This window comes from Odocoileus virginianus, chromosome 3, assembly GCF_023699985.2.
Source record: "Odocoileus virginianus isolate 20LAN1187 ecotype Illinois chromosome 3, Ovbor_1.2, whole genome shotgun sequence".
NCBI classification, from domain to species: Eukaryota; Metazoa; Chordata; class Mammalia; order Artiodactyla; family Cervidae; genus Odocoileus; species Odocoileus virginianus.
Window position 1 is genome coordinate 43,994,863 of NC_069676.1, and position 15,309 is coordinate 44,010,171.

Consider the following 15,309-nt stretch of genomic DNA (forward strand, 5'->3'; position numbering starts at 1 on the left):
TGAAGGAGAGGCCTTAGAAAACTCTAACCTCTCTGTTCTTAGAGCATGCTTATACTGTCACATAAACCACGCAGGGCAGGACAAGGAGAGAAGGCAGTCACTGAACCCAGCCTGCTGGCAAACAGCATCAACTCAGAGACTTCAGAAAAGCAACCCTGGCTGACTTGTCAGACTCATTACAAAACTTCCTACCAAAGGGATTGCCAAAAAGACAGGGCTCTTTGCTCTTTTGAGTTTTCCATAGGCAGCCAAACCCCTGAGAGGGACCTTTACTACGACCACAGCCTTTCCTGGGTAGAATTAAAGCTGCTACAGGAAGACACAGCTTCATTCACTGGTTCTTTCACCGAGTCTTTATGGAGACTTTCTGTGCCAGGTAATGGAATAATGGGGGAATAAGACCAGTTTCCTGTCCATATGGAACATCCTCTTTGGTGGGGATAACAAACTAGCAAACAAGATACTTCCTGAAGATCAGTGCTTTGAGGGAGGAGGGAGGCGTGATGGGGACAGTGGGTGGAGGTGGGGCAGGAAACCAACTTGGAGGGAGTGGTCTGGGATGGACGGCCCTTCTGGGGAAGAGGCACATGAGCTGAGACCCAACAGAAGCAGCTCAGAACTGGGGGCAGAGCACTCAGGCCGTAAGATGGGAAACAGCTGGGGGCATTGCCAAAACAGAAAGAAGGGCAATATGACAGGATGAGATGCTTTATTAGGTTCAGCATTAGTGCTGTTTCGAGCAAAGACACAGAGCCGCTGGGGTTCCTGGCCTGCCTCACCTTCTTTACTCACCCACCTGGGCTGTATTCCTCCTTGGTCTCTGTACATCACTCCCATCGTTACATGTGTGCACACTCCAGGGAGCAGCGTGTGGCCAGGTACTAGTGCATGCAGACAGTAGTCCTTCAAGATGCAGTGCTCCCTCCAGATTCTCTGTTCCCTCAATCTGATGGCTTGTGTACATCTCAGAGAGCTGCCTCCTCATTGGAGGCCGTTATCAGATCTAAACAGCTTTTCCCGGATTTTGTGGAGTAATAAGCCCTGTTATGTTTACCTTTTGGTTCCTAGGTGGAGTGCTAAGGTTTGCAGAAAGCCCACCTGTGGTTATTTAATTGCCACAAGCTGCTCTTGTTAAGGACTTGTAGCTCAACAGCCGTTAGTTCTGAGACAGCCCTGACCAGGCCCTGCCTACACATTTGCTGGTTCCTGATGGCAGCCATGAAATTAAAAGACACTTACTCCTTGGAAGGAAAGTTATGACCAACATAGACAGCATATTAAAAAGCAGAGACATTACTTTGCCAACAAAGGTCCATCTGGTCAAGGCTATGGTTTTTCCAGTGGTCATGTATGGATGTGAGAGTTGGACTGTGAAGAAAGCTGAGCACCGAAAAATGGATGCTTTTGAACTATGGTGTTGGAGAAGACTCCTGAGAGTCCCTTGGACTGCAAGGAGATCCAACCAGTCCATCCTAAAGGAGATCAGTCCTGCATTTTCATTGGAAGGACTGATGCTGAAGCTGAAACTCCAGTACTTTGGCCACCTCATGCAAAGAATTGACTCATTGGAAAAGACCCTGATGCTGGGAGGGATTGGGGGCAGGAGGAGAAGGGGATGACAGAGGATGAGATGGCTTGATGGCATCACTGACTTGATGGGCATGGGTTTGGGTAGACTCCGGGAGCTGGTGATGGACAGGGAGGCCATCGCCTGGCATGCTGCGATTCATGGGGTTGCAAAGAGTCGGACACGACTAAACTTAACTGAACTGATGGCTGTGAACTGACTCCCAGATCTCAGTGCCTGCGGGCAGGGCCCATCCGGGTGTGCACTGCCCTGAGGCTGTGTTGCTGAGGTCTGGGCCTGGCTCAGCACTGACTGAGGAGAGGCCCTGCCAGCCCATCTCCTCCTGTCCTGAGGATGCAGACAGGGCAGGGGGTTGATAGGGGATCCTCCCCCTTCCCACGGCCCTGACTCTGGCTGCCACTTCGACACTGAGGCACTCCTGGGTATAGACAACACACTCGATCTGTGTCTCCTGCAGGATGCAAGGCCTTAATGAAGACCACAGTATGCAGGCCCCTGTCTTCTGATTTTCTTGGAACAGCCTCATCTACTTATTCTAATTAAACCTTTTATTTCAGGATCATTGTAGATGCACGTGCAATTGTGAGCAACAGTACAGAGAGCTCCTGCGTACTGTTTATCCAGCTTCCTCCAATGGTAATGTCTTGCAAAACTCTAGTTCAATATCACATCCAGAATAGTGAGCTTGACTGTCAAGATAGAGACATAAGGATCCCCATAAGAATCCCTCATGTTGCCTGTTTACAGCCACACCCACTCCCTATCCCTCTACCCCTCCTTAACCATTTGCAACCATTAAACTCTTCTCCATCTATGTAATATTTGTCATTTCAAGAACGTTATATAAATGAGCTCACCCAGAATGTACCTTTGGGAATGTACCTGTACCAACTTAGTGTAATTTTCTGGAGAGTCCTTGTTGTGTGAATCAATAGCTGCTTTATTTTTACCATCGAGTAGCACCAGATGGCGCTAGTGGTAAAGAACCTGCTTGCCAGTGCAGGAGACGTGAGAGACACGGGTTCGTTCCCTGGGTCAGGAAGATCCCCTGGAGAAGGGCGTGGCAACCCACTCCAGTATTCTTGCCTGGAGAATCCCATGGACAGAGGAGCCTGATGAGCTACAGTCCATAGGATTGCAAAGTGTTGGACATGACTGAAGCAACTTAGCATAGCATCCATGCTATGGGTGGGCCACTGTCTGCTTAACCTTTCACCTATTGAAGGATGTCTGGGTTGTTACCTGTTTTGTGATACTCTGAATAAAACTACTAACATAAGTCTTCATTTCTCTAGGATAAATGCCTATCTTTGAGATTGCTGTATTCTATGATAGGTGCATGTTCAGTTTTTTTTTTTAAGAAACTGTTTTCTTCAAAAGACCTATACATAGAAAACTATAAAACACTGATGAAAGAAATCAAAGAGGACACAAACAGATGGAGAAATATACCGTGTTCATGGATTGGAAGAATCAATATTGTCAAAATGGCTATACTACCCAAAGCAATCTATAGATTCAATGCACTCCCTATCAAACTACCAACGGTATTTTTCACAGAACTAGAACAAATAATTTCACAATTTGTATGGAAATACAAAAAACCTCGAATAGCCAAAGTAATCCTGAGAAAGAAGAATGGAACTGGAGGAATCAATCTGCCTGACTTCAGACTATACTACAAAGCCACAGTCATCAAGACAGTATGGTACTGGCACAAAGACAGAAATATAGATCAATGGAACAGAATAGAAAGCCCAGAGATAAATCCACGAACCTATGGTCACCTTATCTTCGACAAAGGAGGCAAGAATATACAATGGAAAAAAGACAACCTCTCTAACAAGTGGTGCTGGGAAAACTGGTCAACCACCTGTAAAAGAATGAAACTAGAACACTTTCTAACACCATACACAAAAATAAACTCAAAATGGATTGAAGATCTAAATGTAAGACCAGAAACTATAAAACTCCTAGAGGAGAACATAGGCAAAACACTCTCCGACATAAATCACAGCAGGATCCTCTATGACCCACATCCCAGAATTTTAGAAATAAAAGCAAAAATAAACAAATGGGACCTAATTAAACTTAAAAGCTTTTGCACAACAAAGGAAACTATAAGCAAGGTGAAAAGACAGCCCTCAGATTGGGAGAAAATAATAGCAAATGAAGCAACAGACAAAGGATTAATCTAAAAAATATACAAGCAACTCCTCCAGCTCAACTCCAGAAAAATAAATGACCCAATCCAAAAATGGGCCAAAGAACTCAACAGACATTTCTCCAAGGAAGACATACAGATGGCTAACAAACACATGAAAAGATGCTCAACATCACTCATTATCAGAGAAATGCAAATCAAAACCACAATGAGGTACCATTATGCGCCAGTCAGGATGGCTGCTATCCAAAAGTCTACAAGCAATAAATGCTGGAGAGGGTGTGGAGAAAAGGGAACCCTCTTACACTGTTGGTGGGAATGCAAATTAGTACAGCCACTATGGAAAACAGTGTGGAGATTTCTTAAAAAGCTGGAAATAGAACTGCCACATGACCCAGCAATCCCACTTCTGGGCATACACACCAAGGAAACCAGATCTGAAAGAGACACGTGCACCCCAATGTTCATCGCAGCACTGTTTATGATAGCCAGGACATGGAAGCAACCTAGATGCCCATCAGCAGACGAATGGATGAGGAAGCTGTGGTACATATACACCATGGAATATTACTCAGCCATTAAAAAGAATTCAATTGAATCATTTCTAATGAGATGGATGAAACTGGAGCCCATTATACAGAGTGAAGTAAGCCAGAAAGATAAAGACCATTACAGTATACTAACACATATATATGGAATTTAGAAAGATGGTAACGATAACCCTATATGCAAAACAGAAAAAGAGACTCAGATGTATAGAACAGACTTGTGGACTCTGGGAGAAGGCGAGGGTGGGATGTTTCAAGAGAACAGCGTCGAAATATGTATATTATCTAGAGTGAAACAGATCACCAGCCCAGGTTGGGTGCATGAGACAAGTGCTCGGGCCTGGTGCACTGGGAAGACCCAGAGGGATCGGGTGGAGAGGGAGGTGGGAGGGGGGACCGGGATGGGGAATACATGTAAATCCATGGCTAATTCATTTCAATGTATGACAAAACTACTGTAATGATGTAAAGTAATTAGCCTCCAACTAATAAAAATAAATGGAAAAAAGAAGAAAAAAAAAAGAAAATCTCTGTGAGAAAACAACAACAACAAAAAAAATAAAATAAAAAAAATAAATTTCAAACAAAAAAAACAAACAAACAAAAAAAAGAAACTGTTTTCTTGAGTGACTGTTTTATTTTACCTTCTTACCAGCAATGAGTGACTCAGTTTCTGTATATCTTCTCCAACATTTGGTGTTGTCACTTTTTTTTTTAATTTAATCATTCTTATAGGTGTATAGTGATATCTCATTGTGGGTTTTTAAATTTTTTAAATTTATCTATTTATTTGTGGCTGCACTGGGTCTTTGCTGTGCTCAGACTTCCTCTAGTTGCAGCAAGTGGAGGCTACTCTATAGCTGTGGTGCCTGGGCTTCTCATTGTGGTGGCTTCTCTTGTTTCAGGACACGGGTTCTAGAGCGTGCAGGCTCAATAGTTGTGGCTACCGGGTTCCAGAGCACGGGCTTAGTAGTTGTGGCACACAGGTTTAGCCACCTTGTGGCAAGTGGGATCATCCCAGACCAGAGATCCAACTGGCGTCCCGTGCATTGACAGGCTGGATTCTTAACCACTGGACCACTAGAGAAGCCCTCTGTGGTTTAAATGTACATTTTCCTAACAGAGAGTGGTGTTAAACATCTTTTCATGTGTGTTTTGCCCATCTGCATATCCTTTTTGGTGAAATATCTTTCCTTGTCTTTTGTCCATTTTCTGATTGGATTGTTTGGGTTTTTTTACTGGTCCATTTTGTAATTTGTTTACCTGCAGGGATAATAGTCCTTTGTCAGATATGCGGCTTGCAAATGTTTTCTCCCACTCGATAGCTTGTTTTTTCATTCCCTTAGAAAGGTGTTTTTCAGAGCAAGCGTTCTTAATTTTGATGAGGTCCAATTTATTAATTGTTCCTTTTATGGAACAATTTTTGTCATTACATCTATGAAATCTTTCTTGGCTTTGTAGACTTGTTTTGTTCTAAAAGTTTTATAGTTTTAAATTTATGTTTGTGATATTCTTTGAGTTAATTTTCAAAATAAAATGTGAGACTTAGGTTGAGGTTCATTTTTGTAACCCACAGATGTCCAATTGTTCTATCACCCTTTGTTGAAAAGGCTGCCCTCTCTAATGATTTGCTTTTGCACTTTTGTCAGAAATCAGCTGGGCATGTATGTGCTGTGCTTAGTTACTCAGTCATGTCTGACTCTTTGTGACCCCATGGGCATGTACCTGTGGGCCTATTTCTGGGTTCTTTTCTGTTTCGTTGATCTGTGTGTATCTCTACCAATACCACACTATCTTGGTTGCTGTAGTATTAGTGCATAGTAAATCTTAAAATCAGGTAGAGTGATTCTTCTCATTTTATTCTTTTTCAAAAATTATTTTAGCTATTCTGGTTCCTTTGTCTTTCCATGTAAATTTTAGGATAATCTTGCCTGTATCTATAAATGATCTTGTTGGAGTTTTGATAGAAATTTTGAGTTTTTTTTTATAAATAACTTTTCTCTAGCTAGCACATATTTTGTGTATTATTTTTAGTAGGACTAAAATTTTTAAATTAGCAAAAAAGAGAAATGATAACATATACAAGTACACCAAAACATATGCATCCTGCATAATCTATTTCATAGCCAAACTGTCTTTCAGTTAATATATTATGACTCTTTTTCCATAGCAATGAACACATTTCTATATTATAATTTTAAACTAATTCATAATATTTACCTGTGTGTATATAATATCCTTTATCTGACCAATCTCCCATTGTTTAGGTCAAATATTTAGTCAAATTTTTAGGGACTTTCTTTTTTAAATTTATTCTTCATTTAACTTATTCTGTTATAAACAACACTGTGATAAGTACCTTAAAGCCATATCTCTGAAAATATCTTCCAGTTATTTTCTTAGGAAAAACATTTTGAGTAAATAGCTGTTATCCTCTAGACTCTTATGTTTTCCTGAACTTAGATGGAGGTCCAGTTCCCAGAACTGAAGATAATGTTTGTTTATTTGCTTGAAACAGGGTTGAGCATCAACTCTTTTTACCTCTGGCTTGCCTTCCATCCCCGTTTATCCTCTTGGAATGCTCCCCCCACCCCCCGCCTCGACTCAGGCTTGGACACGAGCGGGGACAGATGAGAGATCCAAGTCCTCCGCAACTCTCCGCTCTTAGCATCTTCTCTGAGGCGCTCTCTGTAGTTCAGAGCTCTGTGGTCTCTTTCTAACCCCAGGTGTAAACCAGATGAGAAACAGATCCTGTGCCTTCCTTTTAGATTTCCCCCACACCCCTGCATTTGCCCAGTGAGTCTCTAAAGGTGGTTCTGCCTTTCTGGAAAAAGGTGCACGGGGACTCATGGGCCCCCTTTCCACCTCCACTGTTACTTACAAGCCTCTCCCCCCAGCCCAGAGTAGCCTGTGACTGTTTTCAGAAAATTCTTTATGGGCTTCAAAGAGTAACAGGATAGTTTTCTGGGATGCTTGTTAAAATTCTTGAATATATTTAAGGGATTTACATTTTCAAAGAGAGAATGTTTTCTCTTTGATGTTGAGAAAAGTTTTTTTTTTTCTTTCCTGTGAATTTAAATAATTTGCTTGACTTTCTAGTGGAAAGACCGCAGCGTTCTTACATTCTAGATGTGGCATTTGTTAGACTAATGATTGACTGCAGGGAATGTGTGTGTGTGTGAATGATTTTGAAATGTGTTTTCAAACCAGTGGCCATCTGTAAGTTGTCAGCTTTAAAGAAAAAAAAATGTCTTGCATGAATAGAAGTTTCATTTCTTTGAAAGAAATAGTCACACAGAAAAAAAATCAGAAATAATAGTTTAAAATGATCTTTAATGATGACCCAAAGTGTGTCTTCCAGAAGAAATGGAATCAGTCTTCCCCCTTGTGGATAACAAGGGAAGTACCTATTTTCCCCACTGAAAGTTACATGAAAGAGTTCTGAGGGAACTGTAGGGCATACGATTTTTTCTTCCTTCTCATTTAAAAGTAATAGTCAGTACATCTTACGTAAAATTTGTGTTGAAGTAATAGAATATCTCCATAATAGCTGATTGGCTTTATGACTGGTATTTTAAAATACACACACAAAATAAGTACAAAGGTTAATGTCAGATTATATGTATACTTTATACAATATTCCTTCCTATCTATCTGTCACTTTAGACATTCCTGACCCGTGTCCTCAGAGCCCTGGCAGCCCTTTGGGAGAGGTCACTCTTCATGTCTAGGTCTTGTGAGCTGAGAGGTTTGGGGTACTCTGAGAAGTTGTGGACATGGAGCCTGGGGACTCATGGGAGAGGTAACAGTAATTATCACTGTCATCTGGTAGGGAGGTTACTGTGTTCCGGGCACTCTTCTTATCATTTATGACTATTCTCTACGTTAATTCTTACCACAAGCCTAGGCTGCTGTTATCCCCACTTCACAGCTGAGGACTCTGAGACTCAGAGAGGGCCAGTGGCAAAGCCCCTGCAGGGGATGGGGAGCACAGAAGCGGCTCTGGGAATCCAGGGAGGCAGAAGGAGGCCGTTCTATCTGTGCACAGTCTGAGAAAGGGCAACATGAGAGGGATGAGGACCTGTTACAAGCCCAATTGTATCCCCCCCCAATTCACATGTTACAGCCTAACATCTAGTACCTTCAAATGTAATTTGGAGATAAGGTCTTTTTTTTTAATTTAAATTTATTTATTTTTAATTGAAAGATAATTGCTTTACACTATTGTGTTGGTTTCTGCCATATACCGACATGAATCGTCATAGAGTCTTTAAAGAGACAGTGAAGGCAAAACGAGGTCATTAGGAGGGGCCCTAATCCGATATGGCTGATGTCCTTATGTGTATGCGTGCTCAGTCATGTCTGACTCTTTGTGACCCCATGGACTGTAGCCCACCAGGCTCCTCTGTCCATGGAATTCTCCAGGCAAGAATACTGGAATGGGTAGCTATTTCCTTCTCCAGGGGATCTTCCCAACCCAGGGATCAAACCTGTGTCTCCTGAATTGGCAGATTCTTTACCATTGGGAAGCCCATAGAGGCATATGACCGGTGTCCTTATAAGAAGAGGAGATAAGGACATGGACATGCGCGTGGGACGACACAGTGAGAAGGGACCCATCCATAAGCAAAGGAGCAAGGCCTCAAAGGAAATCAGCACTGCCTGTACCTCGACCTCAGACTTCTAGCCTCCAGGACTGTGAGAAAATAAATTCGAGTGTTTACATCACCCAGGCTGTGGGATTGTATTATGGCAGCCCTATCAGATTAATACAGCTTCTGGAGTTGCCTTGGGGGTTTCTTGGAGGAAGGCTGCTGGCTTTCTCGGGTGGGAGCAGAGCTGCCATGTGAGAGTGACGCAGGGGGCGGCGTGCCAGGTCTGTTGGCATCGCAAGTTCAGTTCCCCAGGGGGCGCTTGGTTAGTGGAGGGAGGAGCTAGGTGGTGAAGGGCCTAGGATGCCCGAAGAATTTGGATTTGGTGTCCTAAGCAAGAGGGAGCCATCCAAGGTATTTCAGCAAGAGAGTGATAGGATAAAATCAGAAATTTAGAAAGAGAAGTCTGGGAGCAGGTTGGGTTGGCAGGGCAGTATCTGAAGGTTGGGACTAGCTGAAAGAGGCTGCAGTTGTCTGGGTGGGAGTTTTAAGGGACTAGGTGAGCGTGACTGGGGAACAGGTCAGAAGTAGGTCCCACAAGGAACAGTTCATAGGTGACATGGCAGCCACACAGTAGGGATCCACATGGCACTGTCTGAGACATAAGAGGCATGACCACTTTGGTGTAGGGGAGGTGAGGGTCGGAGAAGGAGGAGGACTTGGGTACCTCCTCTTAGTGGTATCTAAGAGCTATAAAACCCTTAGTGGTACCTGTCCACTGCTGTGACTGGTGTGTATAAAAGTATATCTTCGGTTTGACACTGGGCCGTGCCATGTTAGCATCTTGAGATCAGCCAGGTTGAGAGTATTTATACCAAGGAACCCATCAGAGCTTGATTGTGTTGTTTGTTTTTGATAGTTGGTTTACTAGAACACCACTGAGCTAAAGGGATTTTAGGGGGATGATTAAACTGTTCTGTATTTTTTATTGACATATAGGTGATTTACAATGTTGTGCTAGTTTCAGGTGTATGGCACAATGATTCAGTTATACATATACATGTATACCTATTTTTTAATTCTTTTTCCTTATAGATTATTACAAAATATTGAGTACAGTTGCCTGTGCTATACAGTAGGTCCTTGTTGGTTATCTGTTTCATATGTGGTATATGTTAATCCCAAACTCCTAATTTATCCCTCTCCACCCTCCTTTCCCCTTTGGTAAGCATAAGTTGGTTTTCCTATGTCTGTGGGTCTATTTCTGTCTTCTTAATAAGTTTATCTGTATCTCTCTCTTTTTTAGATCTCAAAAATAAGCATATTATATGATATCTGACTTTGCCTGACTTACTTCACTTGTATGATAATCTCTAGGTTCATCTTTGCTGCTGCAAATGGCATTATTTCCTTCTTTTTCATGGCTGAGTAGTATTCTATTGTGTATGTATGTACATCTTTATTTATTCACCTGTTGATGGGCATTTAGGTTGCTCCCATGTCTTGGCTATTATAAATAGTGCTGCAATGAACATTGGGGTGCATGTATCTTTTTGAATTATAGTTTTCTCTGTATATATGTCTAGAAGTGGCATTGCTGGATCATATGGTAACTCTATATTTAGTTTTTTAAGGAACCTGTATACTGTTCTTCCTATTGGTGATACCAATTTTCATTCCCACCAACAGTGTAGGAGGTGAACAGTTCTATATTTTGATTAAGGTCATGATTACAAGTTAGTATGCATTTGTCAAAATTCATAGATCTGTTCACTCAATAGGGTACATTTTATTAACTAAAAAAGAGAGAGATATAACTTGAAATATTTATAAATTTACATAAATTTATATGAAAATGCAAAGGACATACAATATGTTTTATTTTTATATTTTAAAACTGTAAAATATTTTTTTCAAAAGACCAAGTATTTTTTTTCAATAGACTCCCATAGCTAATTTCAAGGCATATAATAAATTTATAGCAGTGGTTCACAACTGAAGACTATTTCCCTCCCAGGGGAGACTTGGCAATGTCTGTGGACATTTTGGTTGTCACAACTCAGGAGGGGTGGGCGCTGCAGGCATCTAGAGAGTAGATGCTGTTAAACATCCTACAGTGCACAGAAGAGACCCCACAACAAAGAATCATCTGGCTCAGAATGTCAGTAGTGCCAGGAGCTAGAAACTCTGATCACAGTAGTTGAGGCAGTGTGGCATGTATGGATCAACAAAACAGAAGAGAGAGCCCGGGAAGTATGGACCCACACATCTATGACTGAGTTGTCACAAAGATGCTAAAGTTCAATAAGAGAAAGGAAAGTCTTTTCAACCAGCAGTGTTAGCATAATGAACATCCAAATGGAAAAACAAATCTTGATTCCTATCTCAAATCATATCCACTAACTCAAAAGAATCATATACCTAATATAAAAGCTAAAGCTATAGAGCTTCCAGAAGATAACACAGAAATATATCTTCACAGCCTTGGGATGGGCAAAGATTTCTAAGGATACCAAAAGCACAAATGAAAAAAATGTATTTCATCAAATTTAAAAATTCTGTCCCCTAGAAAGACATTGTTAAGAAGATGAAAATGTGAGGTACAGCTTGGTAGAAAGTATTCACAATTCCTATTTCTGACAAAAGACTTGCATCCAGCATGTATAAAAGCTCTTAGAACGTAACAGTAAGACAGACAACCTTACAAAAAATATATATTTTGAAAAGGAGGTTCCTGTGCCTGCATAATAGCATAACCTTACTATACTTCATTCCTCCCATTGACTGTAATTCAAGATTCTGAACAAGATACAAAAACCAACTACCTAAGAACTCTAAAAAGCAGAAACAGATTGTGAGGAGAGTCAGAACTTGGACAAGTGACCCATGCCGGGATGGTTTTGCCAGGTTCTTTTGTTTCCTCTGTGTGTCTGTCTGTCTCTCTGCTTTGCATAGAGGGCCGGCTACTATAGTACAATAGCAAAAGCAGCAGTGGCCGGAGGTGGACCCTGGAAGGACAGAGAACGTGGAGGAAATCCAGGAGGAGAGAGAACCAGAAAAGAGGTCCTTTTACAAAAAAAAAAATTTTTTTAATTAGAGTATAGCTGCTTTACAGTGTTGTGTTAGTTTCTTGCGTACAGCAAAGTGAATCAGTCATATGTATACATAGAGCCCCTCTTTTCTGGATTTCCTTCCCATTTAGGTCACCGGAGAGCACTGAGTAGAATGCCCTGTGCTATACGGCAGGTTCTCACTAGCTGTCTATTTTATATATAGTAGTGTATACACTATATAATACACTAATAATATAATAATATATTATAATAATATAATACACTAGTGTTAAGTCTTGACCTAACCCCTGAGCGACACATGAGTGGGACAGACCCAGATCAGTACAGCCAAGCTTTGGGACCAAACTCAGGTTTAAACCATGTACAGAAAAACTTTTTAAAATGAGTTTTATGATTTCAGAGACACATCTTTTTAGCCTATTCACTAAATAATGTAAGCTCAGGACAGACCCAAACCACCACTGCAACGCAACAAAGGCTTAGAAAACTGAACTTAGATTTGAATCACTGCATACAAAAGATAAGACGGAACTTGCAGCTTGAACCTGAATTGCCTTCTAAAACAAAAGCATGAACTGTCTCCAGAGGATTCTATATAGGACCCAAATCTACAACATAATATTCATAATGTCCAGGACATTTCGAAATTACCTAGCATACAAAGAAACAGAAAAATGTGGCCAGTTCTCAAGGGAAAGTAGATGCCAGTTCCAAGGTAACCCAGGTGGCACTAGTGGTAAAGAAACTGCCTGCCACTGCAGGAGACATAAGAGACTTGGGTTCAATCCCTGGGTCAGGAAGATCCCCTGGAGAAGGGCATGCCAACCCATTCCAGTATTCTTGCCTGAAGAATCCCACGGACAGAGGAGCCTGGCAGGCTATAGTCCATAGGGTCACAGAGTTGGACATGACTGAAGCAACTTAGCATGAACCAAGGTAACCCATGTGTTGGAATTACCAAAGACTTCAAAGGAGATGTGATAACCGTGTTCCATCAGGTTAAAAATATATTGGAAATGATTAAAAGGATAGAAGTTCTCAACAGAGAAATAAAACTATAAAAAAGAACCAGATGGAAATGTTAGAACTGAAAAATTCAAAATCTGAAATTGAAAAATTCACTGGATGATTTCAGTAGCAGATTGGTGATGACCAGAGGAAAAACCTGTAAACTTGAAGAAATCAGTGGAAATTACACAATCTGAGGAAGAGAGGAAAAAAAGAAAATTAGAAAAAATGAACAGAGCTCCAGGGATCTGTGGGAAAATGTATTTTTAAAAAATAACACATGTGTTATTGGAGTCCCAGAAGGAGAGGAGAAGCAAGCTGGGAAGAAAATATTTGACAAATATTTGGCCTAAAGCTTCCCAAATTTGGTGAAAGAAAGAAATTGACATATTCAAGAGGCTCTACCAATTCCCAAAAGGATAAAATATGAAAAATATTCTATCGTACCAGAGAGTAAGTCAGTTGCCTGGGGTTGGACTTGAGGGAGGGACAGAACAGAACTGCAGGAGGAAATTTGGGGGGATGATAAAAGTATCTGTTAGCCTGACTGTGGTGATGGTTTCTCAAGTGTGGATGTAAGTGAAAACTTATCAAATTGTACACTTTGAATAGATGCAGTTTATATTAATTTTTTCTTTTTCTTTTTTTTTTTTGCCATGCTGAACTTGTGGGATCTTTATTTCCTGACCAGGGATCAAATCTGGGTCCCTGGCACTGAAAGCCCATGTCCTAACCACTGGACTGCCAGGGAGATCCCACCAGGACTTTAACAATAACAATGAAGTTGTTAGAGTTGGCAAATGATTTGGACAGAAATGAAGATAACATAAATTGACAACATGCGCATGTTTGTTGTTCAGTCACCAGGTCGTGTCTGACTCTGCAACCCTGTCGACTGCAGCACACCAGACCTCCCTGTCCCTCACCATCACCTGGAGTTTGCCCAAGTTCATGTCCACTGAATCAGTGATGCCATCCAACCATTAAATCCTCTCTTACCCTCTTCTCCTGCCTTCAGTCTTTCCCAGCATCAGGAAAAGACCATGCACATGAAAAGATGCTAAATGCCATTAGTAATTTATGCAAATTAAAACCATGAAGATATACCATTACATACCCACTAGAATGGCAACATTTTATTTTTTTTTAAGCCAGTTGAAGGATATTTTATTTTATTTTTTTTCATTTATTTTTTATTAGTTGGTGGCTAATACTTTACAACATTGTAGTTGTTTTTGCCATACATTGACATGAATCAGCCATGGATTTACATGTGTTCCCCATCCTGAACCCCTCTCCCACCTCCCTCCCCATCCCATCCCTCTGGGTGATCCCAGTGCACTAGCCCTGAGCAGTTGTCTCATACATCCAACCTGGACTGGCGATCTGCTTCACACTTGATAATATACATGTTTCAATGCTATTCTCTCAGACCATCCCACCCTTGCCTTCTCCCATAGAGTCCAAAAGTCTGTTCTATACATCTGTGTCTCTTTTTCTGTCTTGCATATCGGGTTATCGTTACCATCTTTCTTTTTTTTTTTTTCGTTACCATCTTTCTAAATTCCATATGTATGCGTTAGTATACTGTATTGGTGCTTATCTTTCTGGTTTACTTCACTCTGTATAATGGGCTCCAGTTTCATCCTCTCATCAGAACTGATTCAAATGTATTCTTTTTAATGGCTGAGTAATATTCCATTGTGTATATGTACCATAGCTTTCTTATCCATTCGTCTGCTGATGGGCATCTAGGTTACTTCCATGTCCTGGCTATGATAAACAGTGTTGCGATGAACATGGGGTGCATGTGTCTCTTTCAGATCTGGTTTCCTTGGTGTATATGCCCAGGAGTGGGATTGCTGGGTCATATGGCAGTTCTATTTCCAGTTTTTTAAGGAATCTCCACACTGTTCTCCATAGCGGCTGTACTAGTTTGCATTCCCACCAATAGTGTAAGAGGGTTCCCTTTTCTCCACACCCTCTCCAGCATTTATTGCTTGTATACTTTTGGATAGCAGCCATTCTGACTGGCGTGTAATGGTACCTCATTGTGGTTTTGATTTGCGTTTTCCTAATAATGAGTGATGTTGAGCATCTTTTCATGTGTTTGTTAGCCATCTGTATGTCTTCTTTGGAGAAATTTCTGTTTAGATCTTTGGCCCATTGTTTGACTGGGTCATTTATTTTTCTGGAATTGAGCTGGAGGAGTTGCTTGTATACTTTTGAGATTAATCCTTTGTCTGTTGCTTCATTTGCTATTATTTTCTCCCATTCTGAAGGCTATCTTTTCACCTTGCTTATAGTTCCCTTTGTTGTGCAAAAGCTTTTAAGT